The 19884-nt window shown below is 44.3% G+C and overlaps 1 long non-coding RNA gene across 3 annotated transcripts in view; it reads left to right on the top strand.

The window, feature by feature from the left end:
• Positions 1 to 19884, top strand: part of LOC122466634 — a 78534-nt gene that overhangs the window by 37716 nt on the left and 20934 nt on the right. Inside the window, exon 4 of one of the 3 annotated variants that reach the window (XR_006292299.1) lies at positions 3948 to 4084. The exons of the other annotated variants lie outside the window; for them this stretch is intronic. This is a non-coding gene — a long non-coding RNA (uncharacterized LOC122466634). The remainder of the gene's footprint in view (positions 1 to 3947; positions 4085 to 19884) is intronic. 3 annotated transcript variants of the gene reach the window in all.

Genomic DNA, 19884 nt, shown 5'->3' with positions numbered 1-19884 from the left:
AAGCAGCGTGAAATGCTGACTACACCGTATACACTGATGGCACATTTAGAGTAAAAATATAGCACACAGAGCACTGTCATCCTAGCCTGCTTCCTAAAAAGAGATTTTGTATGCCAAGTCTGTAGATAAAATTACAGGAGAGAAAGGGGTGGGAACAACATTTTGTCGTCCAGGTATTCTGGGAAGTGTCACATGCTCCACCCAGCCTAGTAAATAGACTTTACAGAAATGCAAACCTCAAAAGAGAAGTAAAAAAAGAGGAACTCTGCTGTTAAAATGTGGAAGTTTACTACATAATTAAACAAATGTACAACATTAAAATTTATTGTCCTAATTCTAGGAACTCAGTGATGTGACCACAGACTACAAAAATAGCTCCAGCAGAAATCACATGTAGTGATGTAATGTAAACAACAGAATAAATCTTTCAAACAACCTTAACTTTTTACATGGAGAAACTTTAAGAAAAGCCCAGCTAACCTTAGTGCCCTGAAGTGGGCACTAAGCCACCTCTCTTTTCTTAGATAGGTATTTTTATTGTGAAGTCTTCTGGTGGTAACTCCAGAGTTTGGTTTGCATTCTAAAATGGAGCATGAACTTCTGTTCTTTTCTAAAAGTACGTTACTATTGGTGAGAAATTTCACACTGGCTTAATGTCTATGTCCTTTGCCTTTTCTATGTAGTTTTGATTTGGTTTCACTTCACACACACTTAAGAGGAAGTCCCACCTGCTGAAGTGAAGAAACAGATTGACAGAGCCAGAAGAGTACCCAGAAGTCACCTACTACAGGACAGGCCCAATAAAGAAAATAACAGAACGCCACAAGCTGTCACCTTCAGCCCCCAACTAAAACCTCTCCAGTGCATCATCAAAGATTTACAACCTATCCTGAAAAATGATCCCTCACTCTCACAGATCTTGGGAGACAGACCAGTCCTCGCTTACAGACAGCCCCCCAACCTGAAGCAAATACTCTCCAGCAACCACACACCCAAAACACGAACCCAGGAACCTATCCTTGCAACAAAGCCCAATGCCAACTCTGTCCACATATTTATTCGTGAAACGTTCATAGGACCTAATCACATAGGCCACGCCATCAGGGGCTCGTTCACCTGCACATCTCCCAATGTGCTATATGCCATCATGTGCCAGCAATGCCCCTCTGCCATGTACATTGGCCAAACCAGACAGTCTCTACGCAAAAGAATAAATGGACACAAATCTGACATCAGGAATCATAACATTCAAAAACCAGTAGGAGAACACTTCAACCTCTCTGGTCACTCAGTAAAAGACTTAAGGGTGGCAATTTTGCAACAGAAAAGCTTCAAAAACAGACTCCAAGGAAAAACTGCTGAGCTTGAATTAATATGCAAACTAGATACCATTAACTTGGGTTTGAACAGAGACTGGGAGTGGCTCGGTCATTACACACATTGTTTCTATTTCCCCATGTTAAGTATCCTCACACCTTCTTGTCAACTGTCTAAATGGGCCATCTTGATTATCACTACAAAAGTTGTTTTCTCCTGCTGATAATACCTTATCTTAATTAATTAGCCTCTTACAGTTTGTATGGCAACTTCCACCTTCTCTGTATGTATATATATCTATCTTCTTACTGTATGTTCCATTCTATGCATCCGATGAAGTGGGCTGTAGCCCACAAAAGCTTATGCTCTAATAAATTTGTTAGTCTCTAAGGTGCCACAAGTACTCCTGTTCTTTTTTCTCTAAACTTTGGTTCTTGTTGAAATTTCTCCTTGACTAATACCTTTTAAAATTTTATCATTGACTAATACCTTTTTAACTGTGTCTCGACACAAAATTTGGTAGAGAGGTTGACCCAGAGGTGAGCCAGTGCCATAGAGTCTTGCTAAATGTTGTCAGTCAGAGATCCATTGTGCCCTTTAAAAGTGAAAGTTTATGCACCTACCTGGCCATATATAAAAGGTCATATAGCAATACACTGTGCAACACTAATGCTCTACTTGGTAAATTAAAAAAAACTTAACTGTAAAACAACCCATGTTGGATAATTTACAATAAGAATAAACTTGATTCTGTGACTAAACTGAATAGCTATAGCTCATCTACTATTTAGTACATATTATGCATGCATCTTATTTAAATTCCCTTTGAGACCCATTAGATACTATAAAGAACAATCTTTTTTATTTGGGCTTGATCCTGCGTAGTGTAGGTACAGGGTAAAGTGATTAGCAGGACAGAGAGTTCACGGACACTCAATTCTGCACAAATTAGAGCACTACTGCACAATCACCAAGTTACTCTAGCAGGACTGACCCCCTAAGAAGAGGCCCTGTAGCCTAAATCCAGGTCTTGATTTCCTAATTACCCTTTTTTTGTACCTTGTGCACTTTGGGCATGTGGGGCTTGAGGCTTACTACAGTTCACTGTTAACAATTCCTAGCTCATAAACTTGACTTCACCAGGCATTCAGACTTGTGAATGAAGCACAGCATTCTTGCATGTGCTCCTGTGCACTGCAGGATCTTGCAACATGTAGTTCTTGTGGCAGTATATGATGTACTGACCACCAGCACTCCAGACTTCAAATCTGAAACACCTTTAATTTGAGTAATTGCCATATTTCATCCGAATACTATTGCAATTCATGGGAAATCTCAGTCCCATCTAATGAATGCAATTAACATAGGTAATACTTAATCAGAAAGAAACATATATAAGCCTTCTCTAGATTGTCTGAAAATAACTGCACCCTATATAGCATATGAGTAATCTCAACATTACATCTCAAAACAAGTGCAATTTATAGATGAGTAACCTCCACGTCTCTTTTGATTTTAATCTCTATATGACTAATTTCTACTCCTTCTGAAGTGTATTAAATATCTTCTCTACTTCCTGTCTGAAAACAATCTCTATTTTTTGCCTAAAAGTAATGATAGCATTTGTTAGCAGTGAACACTATGAGTCTGAAATATAGTTTCCATTCTAACTCCCCTCTTTCAGTTGTTCATAACTTTATCTAACAAATTCCATGGGTGCTGAAATCTTCTGTGCGTGGCCTTAGCCCTAAGGTGACTTGTGTGCAGAAATTTTGAGCAGTTGAATTATATGAACATGAAAAAGAATCCACTTCTCCCATAGGTTCTGAATTAAATTTGTGTTCATTTCAAAAACAAACATTTAACATCGCTAATTTCAGCTATTCTGTTGTCTACAGCAATTCTGAGTAACATTATGTGTACACAAGCACTTAATGTGTGAACTGTGTGCTGTCTGTGAAGAAATGCCATGCTTTTTGGATGGAGTTTCTTTTGGAGAAGCTGTTGCAAACAGCAAGAGTTTGCTCTCTGCCTTAATCTGTGTCTAGTCAATTGTTGGAGCAGAGTTGCAATGGCCTGCCTCCCGCATGTGTCATGGTACTGAAGGATCAGGGCAAGCTGATCACAAGCCTCCAGGAACATCTGCTTCTTCATGCAAAAGTTCTGGAGCCACTGCTGGTCATCCCAGGTCTGCATGATGATGTGATCCCACCAGTGTTATCTTATTTAAGGTTTGGGCTAAGCAATAGAAATAAAGAAAACATGGTTAATAGGGCAACACATGCTATCAATCATTGGTTAGAAATGCTTAGTCCAGAAAATGACATCACTTACTTGTTTTAATGTATAAAAAGCAAGGTTTTCTAGGGGTTTTGTCAGAGCTTTTCCTTACCTCCTGGAGTCATGCCATGATGGGAAGGTGTCTCCTGGGCCTGATTTGCTTGTGAATATTCAGCTAATACTTATAACTGTATTATTGCAAAGGCATGGAGTATAGGCACGTATATGCTTATATTTGTATCTTGGATGTAACCAACACCAAATGGCCTTTGGAATAATAAAAGAACGTGTGTGTGGAAACAGAGTCATGGTAAACCTTAAACGTATTAGGAATTGTTTTTCCCCAACAGGCTTCATCTAGGAGATGGTGGAAAGAAGGGTGGTCAGCAGAGCAGTGCTGAATAAGTGACCTATATCTTTCTCTGGACCTGGGAATTCTGGGATCTGTATGCGTGAGAGGCCATATTCTCTAAATTTATACCCTCAGGTGGGTGGAAAGTTACATGAAAACTGAAAAGATGCTCACAGTTGAGTTACCTCTGCCCACGTCCCTGGGTTTCCTCTGCAGGAAGAATAATCTAGCCCTTCATATTCAGATAATGCACATCTATTTGAGTGAAGTTGCTCTGTTAATTCTAACATTACAGCTCTCATTTTTGATATAAAAGCTCTAGTTAATAAAATAACATTCACAATATAAAATATGAATAAATATCCTTTAAAAGTCAAGCAGTCTGAATGCTCAAACAAGGCTACTTTTGGGAATCATTCCCACCCATGTGAGTTAATTCCAGAAAACTCATTTAAAGTGAAACTTTGATTAAAATCAGTGAGTTTTTTATTGGTGAAAACTCATTTAAAGTGAATCTCTGATTAAAATCAGTGAGTTTTTTATTGGTGATTCTTAAATCACCGTTACTTAATCTGTCCATGCTGTCTCAACCCACTGTTTGGCTAGATACCACGGAACACGCTTTCATGCATCAATTAGTTCTGTTCATTTTGGGAGCTCATTTGTCATGTCTATGCTACATCTCATCTTTGCTCCCTTAGTCAAAGAAGGCTCTAGTCTTTTACTAAGCCAAGCCAAGACCTAAATTTTCTGGTATTGACTTAGTATAAGAGACCATTTCTTTTTCCTGTAGTTGTTTAAAACCTCAGTGGATATGACAGTTGAATGTCAGTTGTACATGCGCAGAACTTACTTTTTTGCATGTGTAAAGCCTTACTTTTCATTAACCTCTCTTGGGAATTTGAGTCACTTCTTTCAAGAAGCAGCCAACTAGTTATATCTTGGAGGAAATTGGCGTTGAAATTGGAAGCCAGTGAACTGCTAGGAGTAGTACAACAGTCCCAAATGTGTTGTGTGAATTTCACACAATTAGGATTTCATTGTTTAAATATCTAATTGCTTATGTAGCCTTTGAAGAGGATTACTGTTTCACCATAACCCCTCAACTTTGTGTGGGACTGGTGTCTATGGTCAGGGGAGAGGCAAGAAGAAACTGAGGCAAAGCAGCTGTTTTAGGTTGTGTGACTGAGCAGACTCTTTGGGGAAGGAGGTGTCAGATTCTGACAATGTCCAAGGGAGTCTGAATGAATCCAGAGGGGTCTGAGGGAGGGTCTTGGACTGAGCCCAGAAAGGGGCTAGAGGAGATTTTGGATGAATCCAGAAAGGGGCTGAGAGATTACGATATCTGAGGGAGAGACCTTCAGTCCAGACAGCTGAGTGGGAGGCTGAGGCTTGTGTGCTCAGGAGGGTCATGTGGGTTTGATGAGCCTGAACTGAGATTTCCTTTTTATGATAACATAACACACTAATCATGTTAGAGACAAAGATGGGGACTACCCAGAAGTGCCATTAGCATCCTTGACTTTGCAGTATTCGGTCTTGTGCTGCGCTTTCTGCATTGATTGCTGGTCTGATAGATTCCCCAAAGCAGCCAACCACTTGAATGCAGCTTTGTAAACATGATCACTTCTTGTGCTTTTGAAGAAGTCTAATGTCTTGCTTGCCTTGCACCAGAGGTTAATCAGAATCTGTCTCTCTGACCAGCTAGCAGTTCATTTGATTCAGAACTTCTTGTTGGTGCCAGCCATAGCTCACACAAATGATTAACTGCATTTCAGTTGAGCACTCCACGTGGAAATGAAGGGTTAAATGCTGAGCAGCTGCATTTGAACCAGGTGGTTGCATCTGATTCCTAGGAATCAAATAGGAAGTTTTGGGATAGGACTGGGAAACACAGGCCATGGGGATTGTGGGATAGTGTTGGCAAACTCTCAAGATCCTGATTTGCACTGTGTCTACACTGCAAAGAGCATGGGCTTGGACCCACTTCACAGCAGGACTCAAGCTTGGACCCATACTTATGGCCAGGTTCATGAGCCTGAGTCCTGAGGACTTTCTGGAATGAGTCAGACTGATTTGTATATGAATGATAGAGGAACTTAATCTGAGTCCAGCCCGGGTTTACTAAGCAATGCAGACATACCCCTAGAGGTAGCATTCTCTAAGTAACACAGCTTTGGTTTTATTTGTATCAGAACTTTCTCAGAGCAAGACTTTGCTAGTGGATCAGGTAAATAGGCTACCTCACAATTTACTGGGGTGCTAAATACACTTACTTTGGAGCTCTGAATATACACATGTGAACTTCCCAAACTACTAGGAATGGAGTCTCATGGTATAAGACTTCTAAAGGTAGTCCATCGATTTGCAGTATGCATTTGACGTGAACTCAGTGCAGTGTTCACTTGGGCATTCTTAATATACCAGTCCTTCAGACAGTGTCATCCATGTATAATGGAACAGTGATGACCAAAAGATGAGCGGTCTATAAGTCCAAGATGCAGGATCATCCCCTCCTACAATGAAACCTATGGAAGCAGGCTCTGGGGCTCTGCTGTGAGGATTCCATGCCATTCTGGGAGCTGGGTTGTGCCCCATTTTGTGTGACCTACCCCAAACCTGGCAAATTGCTCATTCTGTCAAGAAGGGTAGAGCTTGGGTCATAGTTATTTTTCTGAATAAAGACGAAGCACCCCTAAATCAAACTCCAATTTCCCACACCTTCCCATTGGCTACCACAGTCCCTCTGCTTTGACTTGCTGCTACCCTCATAATTCCACTAAATGCCCACAAATGTCTGCTCAATTTTAGATCTTCTTTCCACACTGTCAACCTGCCTAATCCCAGCCTTCTCTCCCATTATACTCCTCCTTGCCTCTTAATACACTTCTTACCAGTTGGTCCTCCATCCCTTCTGAGTCTCTTCTATTAAATTTGAATTGTGCTTAATATGTGAGGAATAGATTTGGGGAGGAAAGAAATTTAGGTGGATCTTTGTTAATATATGGATGGAAGAGTCTAAGGATGATGGCTAATCTGAGCAGAGGGATTTTCAATAGACAATCATAGCAGAGATGTTTGCATAGCCACTATGTTGTGAAATAAATATAACGATTGTGCAAATTCATGGGCAAAGCTATGTCAGTGCTGCCAACGGGGGTTCAGGAATGTGTGCACATATCAAATATTTCAAAACTGTATTATTATTTTATAACTTTAATGTTCCCATATCATGGGACTTAATAGCACAAATACACTGTTCATAATAAACAGCATTATATGTGGTATTTAATGTTTAATTCAAGTTATTTACAATATCCAAGTTATTTACAATAACACATTGTACATTAAATAACAACATATATTGTATACCTAAAACAGAAGACAGCCCCTGCCTAAATAGGTTTTTAAAAAATGATTCTTAAAATTTGTGGTGACTCTGAAACTCTTGGGGTTATGACAAATAGATTAGAATTACCTCCTAAACTGAGATTTCTGAATTTACACTCTATACTGACTTGAGGGAGAGCAGGGCTACCTTTTACCTTGAAAAACATTACCCCAAATAAAATAGTGATTAAAATCTTCCCCAGATAAAATTATTTGTATGGTTTTACAATCAAAGACTTACATGTAGCACATTTACAGTTACCACTGCACCTTCTACCTCCTGTCATCTGATGGAATTTGGAAGAGATCACAGAATGCAGTTCAGCTGGTTTTGGTGCATTGCTCATAATGGGCTGATCCAATTACATTGCAATTTTCCCCCCTTCTGAACTCCTTAACTAACCAGTAATTCTTCTTCTCACCTCCTCAAAGCTAAATCCAGTATCTGATACACCCAAGGTATTCCTAATCTGCCGCAGGTGATTTGAGATTGGGAGTTGCCATTACCTGATATAAGTATCAATTTACAAGCCTGAGAGTAGGCTTCAGTAACATCCCAGGCAAGAGAGATCTTACGTTTCCACTTGATACTGTTTGTTAATTCTAACAAGAAAAGTGAAACCCACAACATACATGTCTCCTCTTCTCAGTCCAGTTAAGGGAGAACCATGAAAACCTGGGAGGAGGATAGGGGTGAAGGCCAACAGGACCCTTTGCCAAGATGGGCATGGATGGGAAAGAATGCCTGTTGTGGGGAGCGTGAAGTGGCTGCTAAGCAGCCATATATTTACCATGTCTAGCATGCAAAGTGGCCTTTGGCCTGACACTGGCTCACTCCTCGAACATGCCCTCTTATCTGGGTCTGCAGACAGTAGCAACTCAGTTAGGCCCTGTGTAGTGTGTGGAGTAGCCACTGTTCTTCTGGGTAGCCCTTTTGCGTACTATTAGTGGTGCACTGGAGGCTTGCTACAAGTGATTCACAAAGAGTAGCTTGGTATATATCCATGCAGGATCCAACTGAAAATACATACTAATAGCTCATCTTAATTAATTAGCCTCTTACAGTTTGTATGGCAACTTCCACCATCTCTGTATGTATATATGTATCTTCTTACTATATGTTCCATTCTATGCATCCGATGAAGTGGGCTGTAGCCCATGAAAGCTTATGCTCTAACATATTTGTTAGTCTCTAAGTACTCCTGTTCTTTTTGCAGATACAGACTAACATGGCTGCTACTCTGAATACTGAACATGCTTATATAGAGAGGGTTACCATACATCTGGGTTTTCCTGGACACTTCCTCTTTTTTGATCCTCCGCCCTTTGTCCAGGTGGATTTTTCAAATAAGAGGCAACGTCTATGATTTTTGTGAGCAGACATTGCAGCTCAAAAAGAGCTATCTCTGTGTCCCAATTAGTCCCTTCCCTGCAGCCGTAGCTGCCGGATCCTGCCCACCCAGGCCCCTGCTCCCAGCCCTGGGGAGGGCAAGGGGCCCGAAGAACATGGCGCCAGGATCTGTCCTGCCACTGTGTCAGGGAACAACACTGCCCCCCCACTTCAAGAGTGAGGCTGCAGGTATCCCCTCCAGCACCCCTCAAATATCCTCTCCAGCACCCCCAAAATATCCATTCACAGTACATACAATCCCCCTTCTGCACGTCCCCCTCAGCTCTCCCCCCACCCCCAGCAGTGTCCTCTTTTTGGGAACCTGAAATATGGTAACCCTACATATATTGCATACAAAAAGTACATTAAAAGAATGTTAAGGCTACAAAATCAGGCACTCAAAATCTAAGGGTATGTCTACACTACGAAATTAGGTTGATTTTATAGAAGTTGATTTTTAGAAACCGATTTTATACAGTTGATTGCATATGTCCACACTAAGTGCATTGAGTCGGCAGAGTGCGTCCTCACTACTGTGGCTAGCATCGACTTATGGAGCGGTGCACTGTGGGTAGCTATCCCACAGTTCCTGCAGTCTCCACTGCCCATTGGAATTCTGGGTTAAACTCCCAGTGCCTGATGGGGCAAAAACATTGTTGCGGGTGGTTTTGGGTACATGTCGTCAGGCCCCCCTCCCGCCGTGAAAGCAACGGCAGACAATCGTTTTGCACCTTTTTTCCTGGGTTACCTTTGCAGATGCCATACCACGGCAAGCATGGAGCCCGCTCAGCTCACCGTCATCGTACGTCTCCTGGGTGCTGCTAGCAGCTGTGGTACTGCATTGCTACACAGAAGCAGCTCCTTGCCTTTGTGGCAGACGGTGCAGGAGGACTGATAGCTGTCGTACGTCTCCTGGGTGCTCCTGGCAGACCTCGGTGAGGTCGATCAGGGGCGCCTGGACAGACATGGCTATTCTCCTCTTAGAGCACCAAAGGGAGCAAGAGACTCCAGGTCATTCTCTTCTTTAAGTTTCATCTCATGGAGATTCAGTCCTACCTGGAATATCATGTGAGCTGGAGGCTTCTGCCTCAGGCTGCTCTCCCAGCTGGCAGCACCACGCGGTCACACCTACCCCAGCCTACCCCTTGCTCCCATGGCTCATGAAGCCTGGACAGTAGTAAGGAGCAGTCCAACTACAGGCTGAGCAAGTGCAGAATGGCGGTAAAATGTGCCTTTGGACGTTTAAAAGCTCGCTGGAGCTGTTTTCTGACTAGGTTATACCTCAGCGCAACCAACATTCCCATTGTTATTGCTGCTTGTTGTGTGCTCCATAATATCTGTGAGTGTAAGGGAGAGACGTTTATGGCGGGGTGGGAGGTTGAGGCAAATCATCTGGTGTCCGATTTTGAGCAGCCAGACACCAGGGTGATTTGATTAGAAGAGCACAGCAAGGCATGCTGCGCATCAGAGAGGCTTTGAAAACCAGTTTCATGATTGGCCATGCTTCGGTGTGACAGTTGCATGTGTTTCTCCTTGGTGCAAACCCACCCCCTTTGTTGATTTTAATTCCCTGTAAGCCAACCACCCTCCCCTCTTCGAAATAAAGTAACTATTGTTTTGAAACCATGCATTCTTTATTAATTAAAAAAAAAAAGAGAGATAACGGACAAGGTAGCTGTGGGGTGGGGGAGGAGGGAAGGACAAGGCCACATTGCTTATTGTAGCCACACTAAAAATCAAACTGTTCGAATGACAGCCTTCTGTTGCTTGGGCCATCCTCTGGAGTGGAGTGGCTGGGTGCCTGGAGCCTCCCCCTCCTGGGTGAGGAGGCTATGGAACATGGGGAGGAGGGTAGGCAGTTATACAGTGGATGCAGCGGGGGTCTGTGCTCTTGTTGGCTTTCCTGCAGCTCCATTAGCCTCAGCATCGCGTCCTGCCTCCGCTGTTCGCGCTCACTTAATTCTTTCCTGACCTCTGCCACCGAGTGCCTCCATGCATTAAGCTGTGCCCCATCAGTGCGGGAGGACTGCATGAGCTCGGAAAACATGTCATTGTGAGTGCATTTTTTTCGCCTTCCAATCTGCAATAACCTCAGGGATGGAGACGATAGGGGGAGCGTAGAAACAGTCTACGCTCTATGATTCTGGGGGCACTGCATAGTCACCTGTGCTGCTGAGTTCACCACGCTGACCAAACAGGAAGTGAAATTCAAAAGTTCCCGGGGCTTTTCCTGTGTACCTGGCTAGTGCATCGGAGTTCAAAGTGCTGTCCAGAGCGGTCACAATAGAGCACTCTGGGATAGCTCCCGGAGGCCAATACCGTCGATTTGCGTCCGCACTACCCCAAATTCGACCCAGCAATGTCGATTTTAGCACTACTCCCCTCGTCGGGGAGGAGTACAGAAGTCAATTTTAAGAGCCCTTTAGGTCGACGGAATGGGGTTGGTTGTGTGGATGCAGTCATTTTTAAATCGACCTAACGCGGCTAAATTCGACCTAACCCCGTAGTGTAGACCAGGCCTAAGAAATACAGAATTGAGGTTGCCTATGCCAAAGAACCCATGTCAGATTTTAAGCCATTGCACTAAAGCATGGAGGTGCAAGAGCTTCTCAATGAAACTGTTGTAAAAAAATTGTTAATGTGTTCAAGAGAATGTATTTTTCCCTAATCAAATTCTCAAAAGGCTGAACCCCCTTTTGCTGAAACTTAATGCCTGAGACAAACACTTGGCATGAAAAATTTCAGTTCCAAATAGTTTGGAAGTTATAAGCGACTGAAAAAAAGGCCTTAAAATGGGAAGTTTTGGACAGCCTTTAAATCTAGACAATGCCATCAGCTCTGACTGTGACTCAGGGTCTCTGCATCTATAACTGTTTCACGTTCCTTACTTCTGTTACCCCCAAGTTCCAGTTCAACTTCTCTATGGCTTTCTTGACCAAAAAAAGCTGAATTGCTTTTCAGAGGTCATCAGGGAAAATGTGTATTTACAATGAGCCATTATAGAACTGCATTGTCTTTCAGGAAGCTCTGTAACCAGCCGAAGCAAGAGATAAACAGGCCCAATCCTTGTCCCTTTAAAATCAATTGTAAAATTGCTATTAACTTCCATAGCAATAAGTGACAGGAAGGAAAGAAATAAAAACAAAAATAAAGCTGGTGGAAAGCAAAAAGGACCAGCTTAAATTCACCTTGTCAAGATTCCAGCCTGGTGCCCACAATCCTCAGGTTTTCCGATGTTTTGATAAGCAGTTTGAGCAATATCTCTGCATTTCTCTCCCTCCCCCACTCCCAGCCTTCATTAATTCCAATGGCATGTAAAGCTACTGTAGGATAGAGGCATGTCTGCCATCAATCATTTTGCAGAAATCTTTATTTTCAAGGTTTTTTTCTACAGTAGAACAAATTCCCAGTATGCACAGTGCTTTAAATTGAAGCTCTGTAACTTCATAAACCCAAAAGGGACACATTCTTGAAGTTGCGTCAACTCAGCCTCTGTAATTGTCCGAATTTGTATGTGCAAAAAGCCTGATTTGCACACAAAAAAAGCACTTGTGCATGCATCCCTCTGGACTTTGTCCTCCAAACCGGGACCATGAGTCAGACTTACCAACATTTGATTCTGAATGACTTTATTTGGTGATAAAACTTGAATCCCAGAAGGGAGGATTTGGCAGCATATGGATTGGTTCTCGCATTTAAATAAGAACAAACAAACACAGTTTCTGGAATTCTTTATGCTTAGTTTCTAAACATTAACATTGTTCTGAATATGAATAGAGGAGAAGGAGGGAGCAGGTAATAAAACCATTAGAAGGGAGTCTGGAGCTCTCTTTGCCCTTCTCCTCTCTGGAGGAGGATGATTCTTGGTTTTTTTAATAAATGCCAATCTGGTGCATTCCAAAGACATAAAAAATGTCTTCAGAAGTTTGCGCCAAGGATAAGCATGATCCCTGGAGCATATGCAGGTAGTAAGCTGGAATTTAAACCATCCCACAAACAACAGCGCATGAATATGAATTATGCATTATAAGTGGTACCTGTAGGGATGCCTCTAGCTAAGGTTGCCTGACACTTCCCATTATAAGACTTGGTTTTCATTTCCTTATAACTTTCCCCAACATTAACTGTTTGGGCTGAAATTTTCTTCATTGGGTCCTGCTCAGGTTGAATCTTTCTGGAAAATTTAGCAAAAACAGTTAATCTGTTTCTCAGGACAAGGTAGGGGAAATTTTTTCCTCCCAACATCAAAAGTTCTTACAAATGCTCCATTAAGAAGCTCTCTTGCCTCCAGCCTATGAAGCAAGTGCTTGAAATGTGGCCAGGTGATTGCTCTGGTTACAGGGATGTGCCTTTTGCCATTCTTGTGAAAAAATGCATCAAAATTTGGCCAAGTTATGAACCTCTGAAAATCAGTTTTCACATTCCCAGAGGCTTATTAGTTTGGCAGCTAAATCCTCCAGAGATTCCATCAGCACTGAATATGCTCCATCCTGAGGTTCAGGAGGACTTTCCCTACAATTTCTCCTCGTGAGTGAGGGGCCTGAACTGTGTTGCCAGTAACCAGAACTCAGAACAGAGATCCTTGCCTATGCTCTCAAGGCTGCCCCAGGAGTGTGGAAGGGTTGGGAGACTGACAAGGAGGTGAGGAAGGGATTGGGATGAGCACAGGCAACCTTAAAATTTAGGAAATGAGAGAATTGAGTGCTTGAGTTTGCCACTTTAATGTTCTTTTAACATGGTCCTTTTTTTTTTTTTTAACATGAAACACTTGATATGAATAAGAGGTACTTGCTAGCCTACTTTAGAACCATTAAGTCATTAAAGAAACAATCACTGCTTTGAGCTTGTGTGTTAAATTTTTTCTAAGACAGAGGTTCTCAACCTGCGATCACTTTCCCTCAGGGATCAGGACCAGCTATTGGGGATGGGAAGATGGTTAAATATGAAGGTGTCCCAGGATGGCTTTGATAGCGGAAAAGTTGAGAACCACAATTAAAACCTATAACAGTTGGTCAGACAAGCACCTCTTGGTGCTTGGTAGTAACAAATAGGGAATGTCTACACAGCTTTAACTTCAAAGCCCTGTCTATATAGCTACGTTTAGAGTACTAGCCTGAGCCCTGCTAATCTGGTCTATCAATCTGGGCTGAGAGGCTTGCTCCAAAATGCCCTGTAGACATGCCCATAGTGGTCCTTCTATGAATATTTTAAAGCTCTGAATATGAAAAATATATTGGAGTCCCTTAAGGATGCCCTGTCAATGTATTAAATGCTCAGATCTGCTGGACACGTCATCCTGTTCCCTTACCCTATCCAGTATTCTTCCAAAGCCATGTTCCTCAATCCTCTAAGTGGCCTATAGATGGGAAACAATGTTTTCTTAGTATTTCTGCTAGACAGAGACTTGGAATTCTACAGAAATTTGTCCTTAATTTCTTATGGCTCTTACTTCATCTACACAGATGACAGGAAGGATGATCTTGTGACCTAGGCACTGGGCTAGAGCGTGGCAAATCAGGGTTTCATTTCCAGTAATGACAGACCTCCTGTGTGACCTTGGGCTCATCACTTAATCTCTTCCTCAGATCCTCCTTTTGTACATGGGGAAGTAATACTTCTTGTTTCCCGCCCTCCCTGGGTCTCATCTGTTTAGATTGTAAGCCCTTGAGGACAAGGGACTCTTACAATATGTATGTATGTATAACTGCCTCCCCTTGCTGAGCTATAAGGGAAGGGATCTGGCAAATACTTGGACAGATCACACTACACTGAACAAGCTGAGTAGAGTGGTGGACATTCATGGCACTTGGAGGGAGTTAACGGTCAGTCAGGGAAAGCCTCCATATCTTCTGACACTGGCTCCGAGAAAGAGGGTTGTCTGTTTTTTCATTCCACTTTTAATCTGCAGTCCTGTGCCTGCTGTTGCCCAAGATGGCCCCAGTTGCTATGGATAATCATTTCAAACTCTTGGGAGTGCCTCCTTACAGTCACATGGTGTGATACAACGAACCCCTGAGTTGCAGGGTAGATACACCCCGTCATGGGGTGTCAGGTCACATGCGACAAATAAGGGGTTACGGTTCAAGTGGCTAAAGTAGATGGGGTGCCCTAGCTTATAAAGCAGGGCAGCGCAGCCTAGTGGTCAGAGTCCTTGAGCAGCCCCCACACCATGTGATGGGTGTGGGGCAGGGTAGGGAAACCCAGGCCCACACTTCTCCACCAGCTCCTGACCCAGGGCACCTGTGAAACCGGAAACCAAGCTGAACCATGGATTACTTATTTTAACAGTTGCATCACCTGGGTCACTTCCTACCCTTGGTTCCTGCTCTGTCAGTTCTCCAGGGGGTGTCAGCCTTCTGGCTCACTCTTGTTCTCCAGGGTCAGTGGGGGTTCCATCGTCGATCCCATTGGCTTGGCCTCTGTGGTCTGTAGCTCCAGCAACTCCCTGGCAGGAGCCTGCAACTCACATCTGCTATCCTCTTCTGCCAGTCTAAACTGAGCTGGGCCACTCCCTTTTATATCCTGTCTCCAGGTTCAGCGTGCCCCTCATGGCCTCTTCAGCCCACAACGTGCGGTTAACTGCATCTAGGTCAGTGCGGGACAGATATATCCCATCACACCCTGCATTTACACCACACACACTACTGTCATAATCTTTGTACAAATTACGCCTTTTGAAGTATCATTTGAAAACTCATAACTTACTGATCAGTATTGTCCTGATAAAATGTGTGGCTACATTGTTGTGAGTAATAAGATTCCACTGTATCATGTTATTAATACACATTCCAAACGGAGGTTGGGAAACAGATCTATCTCAAACAAAGGAACGTATGTTCTACTTAGTTTGCATTTAAGCAGTAACCAGAGTCATCAAGCAGGAAGGGAAACAAAGAAAGCTCAGACTGGTGGGGGAATAAACAGCAGGGCACATCCTTCCATTTTGTCTCATGGTACACATCTGGAAATATTTTTCAAGAGTGGGACTGAAGCCATAAAAATGAGGGACAAACACCGCAAGGCACCTCTCGCATTCTCCTTCCCTGCCCATCATATTCACAGCCATTGAAGCAACAAAGGAAGCATTTGTTGGATTCTGGGAGAAGGGGTCCTGACCTAAGAAGCTTGGTCAGTAACACTGCTGAAAGCATCTGGTTAGAAAACTTTGCTCTGAATTTAACACAGTATAAGTTAGACACCAGTTGTGTTTTATCTTTACTTTTCTTGTAACCATTTCTGACTGTTGTGCCTCATTATTTGTACTCATTTAAAATCTCTCTCTTTGTAGACAGTAAACTTGTTTTATTGTTTTTCTCCAATCCAGTGTGTTTAAATTGAAGTGTTTGGGAAACTCCATTTGAGATGACAAGTTGTATGCATATTATTTCTATTTTAAAAAAATGGACCTTTATATAAAACTAATACTGTCCAAGAGAAGGCTGGGCAATACAGGATGTACATTTCTGGGGCAAAAACTAAGCCTGGGAGTGTGTTCGAGTCACCCTGCAGTATAACCAAGGCTGGTATGAGCCAAGATATGTCTGGCTGGCTGTACCACACACAGGCGTAGCTGGGAGTGACTTGCATGCTGGACCCTGTTTGTGAGCAGTCTGGGCTGGAGCCTTCAGCAGCAAAGCATTGTAAAGTGAGCAAGGGTGACTCTCAAATATCCAACACTGAAAGTTACTCTTAATATCAGATGTAAAGCTGGAACCCTGGTGTTATATTGAACTATAATGAGGAAGGCCTTTTGTGTGTTGTGGCAGAGCACTGGCTTTGCCTCGGGGGGGTCCTGCGCTTCTAGATAGTTAGGGTTTGCCTCAGAGGTTTGCTGTGACCCTCAATGTAGCCTCACTCCCCTCCTAGAGGCAAGAGTTACAGCTTACTGAGTCACCTTCATCATCAGCCAGTCAACGGGTTTGGTGTAAGAACCCTCTTTAGTCCTTTTCTTCCTTCTCAGGGAGCGTTTTTGTAGAGGTGTGGGTGGGAGGTTGGGGGGAACCAGGGCCCGCCCTCTTCTCCGGGTTCCAGCCCAGGGACCCTAATTGGCAGTGGAAACAGGTAGTTTTCCTTCTACCAGAACTGTAGCCCTTCCCTGGGCTACTTCCCCAAATGACTCCTTCTAGCACCCTCCTTGGTACCTGACTTCTCCTGGGTCTTTTACTTTTTTACCTTCTTTTTTCCAGTCTTCCCACAACACACCACCTTCTTACCCCCAGCTCCTACCAGCCGGCCTCTCTGACAGGGCTTCCTTTTAAACTAGTCCCAGACAGTTCTAAATGGGCTTCAGGTGATCTGATTAGCTGTTTTGCGGTGGCAAGCGCTGGGAGGAGAAGCAGGGACGCAGCGCACTCAGGGGAGGAGGCAGAGGTGAGGTGAGCTGGGGCGGGGAGCTTGGCTGCCGGTGGGTGCAGAGCACCCACCAATTTTTCCCCCTGGGTGCTCCAGCCCTGGAGCACCCACTGAGTCAGTGCCTATGAGGTAGAGTATTGGATGCTCCTCCTCCCCGACCATCTGCAACAGGACGTCCCCTAACCCTACCTCGGATGCATCTGTTTGTGGGATGAATTCCTTGGTGAAATCTGGGGCTATCAATACGGGGTTACTGCAGAGGGTAGTCCTTAGATCCGCAAATGCCCTCTCTACTGTGTTGGACCATCTGACTGGATCAGGGCCACGGCCCTTCACTAAGTCCATTAGGGGACTTGCCCTTGTAGCAAAATGGGGGATGAAACTCCCCCATGCCCCACCACCCCTAGAAATGGTCAAACCTGCTTCTTATGACTCGGCCGGGGCCAATTTTGGATGGCCTCTAACTTATTCAGTTGGGGTTTTACCAGATCTTTTCCTACCACATAGCCAAGATATTTGGCCTCCGTGAACCCTACGGCGCCCTTGACAGGTTTTGCCATAAGGCTAGCTTGCCTGAAGGTATCAAGGACCACCCCCACCTTCTTCAAGTGGATTTCCCAGTCTGTGGTATGAATAACCACGTCATCCAAGTAGTCCGCAGCATAGCTGGCATGGGGGCATAATAGCTTGTCCATGAGGCTCTGAAAGATAGCTGGGGCCCCATGTAGTCCAAAAGGGAGGACCGTATATTGGAAAAGACCCTCTGGTATAGAGAACACCATTTTTTCCTTCGTGTCTTTGGCTAGGGGAATCTGCCAGTACCCCTTTGTCAAGTCTAGGGTCGTCAAGTACTGGGCATTACCCAGATGGTCCACTAGTTCATCTATGCGAGCTCTAGGGTATGCCTCGACCTGGAATAGTTCAGCAGAAGTTGTTGCAGAACCTTGTGGTGCCACCAGGTTTGGGCACCAGCACTATCGGGATGGACCACTGACTGTGGGATTCTTCAACGATCTCCAGAATTTTTTTTACTTCCGCTTTTATTTCCTCCCTTTTGGCTGCTGGTACCCAGTAGGGCCTCATTGTTACTCTGGCCCCGGAGTTCGTGACAATGTGGTGATATGTCTTGGTTGTGTGACCTGGCTTTGTCGAGAATACATCTTGGTTCTGGATGATCATCTCAAATACCTCCTTCTTCTGGATTGGCGTTAAATCTGGAGACACCCTCACCTGTTCAGGGGTTTTGTCCACTGGGTGCAGCTCTTCTTGAACAGCTGCACATGACTCCAGGAATGCCAGGGTTTCAGAAGGTTGACATGGTATGTTTGCTCTAGTTTTTGATATCCCGGTTGTTGCACCTTATAGTTTACCCCCACTACAGGTTCAACTATTTCGTAGGGTTCTTGCTACTGGGCGAATAGCTTACTTTCTGCTGTGGGTACCAGTACCACTACTCGGTCGCCAGGTTGAAACTGCCATACTTTGGCTTGATGGTTGTAGTAAGCTCACTGGGCCTCTTGGGTCTTTTCTAGGTGCTCCCTCACTATGGGAGTGACCCAGGCTATCCGAGCCCTCATTTGTAGCACATGCTCTATTACATTCTTCCCCTCACTGGGTTCCTCCTCCCAAATTTCCTTGGCTATGTCCAAGATGCCTCGGGGGTGGCGTCCATACAATAGCTCAAAGGGGGAAAATCCGGTGGAAGCTTGGGGGACCTCATGGATGGCGAACATGATGTATGGTAGTAGGTTGTCCCAATCTTTCCCATCCTTGCTTACCACCTTTTTCATCATGGCCTTGAGGGTCTGGTTAAATCTTTCCACCAGACCATCAGTTTGGGGGGGATGAACCGAGGTCCGCAGGGTCTGGACATGGAGCAGGGAACACTGGTCCTTCATTAGCTTGGACATGAACGGTGTTCCTTGTTCCGTGAGGATATCTTTTGGTAGCTTCTTTTGGGCAAAGATTTCCAAGAGTTCTTTGGCAATGCTCTTGGAGGCTGTGTTTCATAGGGGGACAGCTTCTGGATACCTGGCTGCATAGTCTAGGATGAAAGCACATACTGGTGTCCTCGAGTCATCTTCTCTAGCGGCCCCACTAGATCCATGGTGATTCGCTCAAACAGAACTTTGATGATCGGCGGGGGTACCAAAGGGGCTCTTAGATGTGGATGAGGGCTGTGCAATTGACATTCGGGACAGGAGGTGCAGTACTGCCGGACATCCTCATGTACCCCTGGGGACACTCGATCCGGTTAGGAATGTCCTTCAGGGAGTTCAGCTTGACTTTGATTTCATCACACACCTGCGGTGAGGGGAAGAAGCAGAAACCAGACAGGAGTGAATCAGCAACTGAGCAGAGCATGCAGCACGGGCTCCCCTCCAAAGGGACAAGTATGTCACTCAACTTTCATAGAATCATAGAATATCAGGGTTGGAAGGGACCTCAGGAAGTCATCTAGTCCAACCCCCTGCTCAAAGCAGGACCAATCCACAATTTTTGCCCCCGATCCCTAAATGGCCCCCTCAAGGATTGAACTCACAACCCTGGGTTTAGCAGGCCAATGCTCAAACCACTGAGCTAGCCCTCCCCTCTCCCGCAGAAGAACCTGCGCAAGATTCGCGCCTGGGTTTTCTCCGCCCCCAGGTGTCCTTCAAAAAGGTGACTGTGGGCAAGGTTTAATATTACCCTCTGGTGTTTCCAGGGTACTAGAAGCTGGTGTACCTCTTGCTCCTGCATGCGCACGACCCAGTACAGGAGGTCCTTCTTGATTATGAAGTACGGTCCGGCTCTCGAGGTTTTC

This window comes from Chelonia mydas, chromosome 7, assembly GCF_015237465.2.
Source record: "Chelonia mydas isolate rCheMyd1 chromosome 7, rCheMyd1.pri.v2, whole genome shotgun sequence".
NCBI classification, from domain to species: domain Eukaryota; kingdom Metazoa; phylum Chordata; order Testudines; family Cheloniidae; genus Chelonia; species Chelonia mydas.
This window is presented reverse-complemented; position numbering and strand designations above follow the sequence as displayed.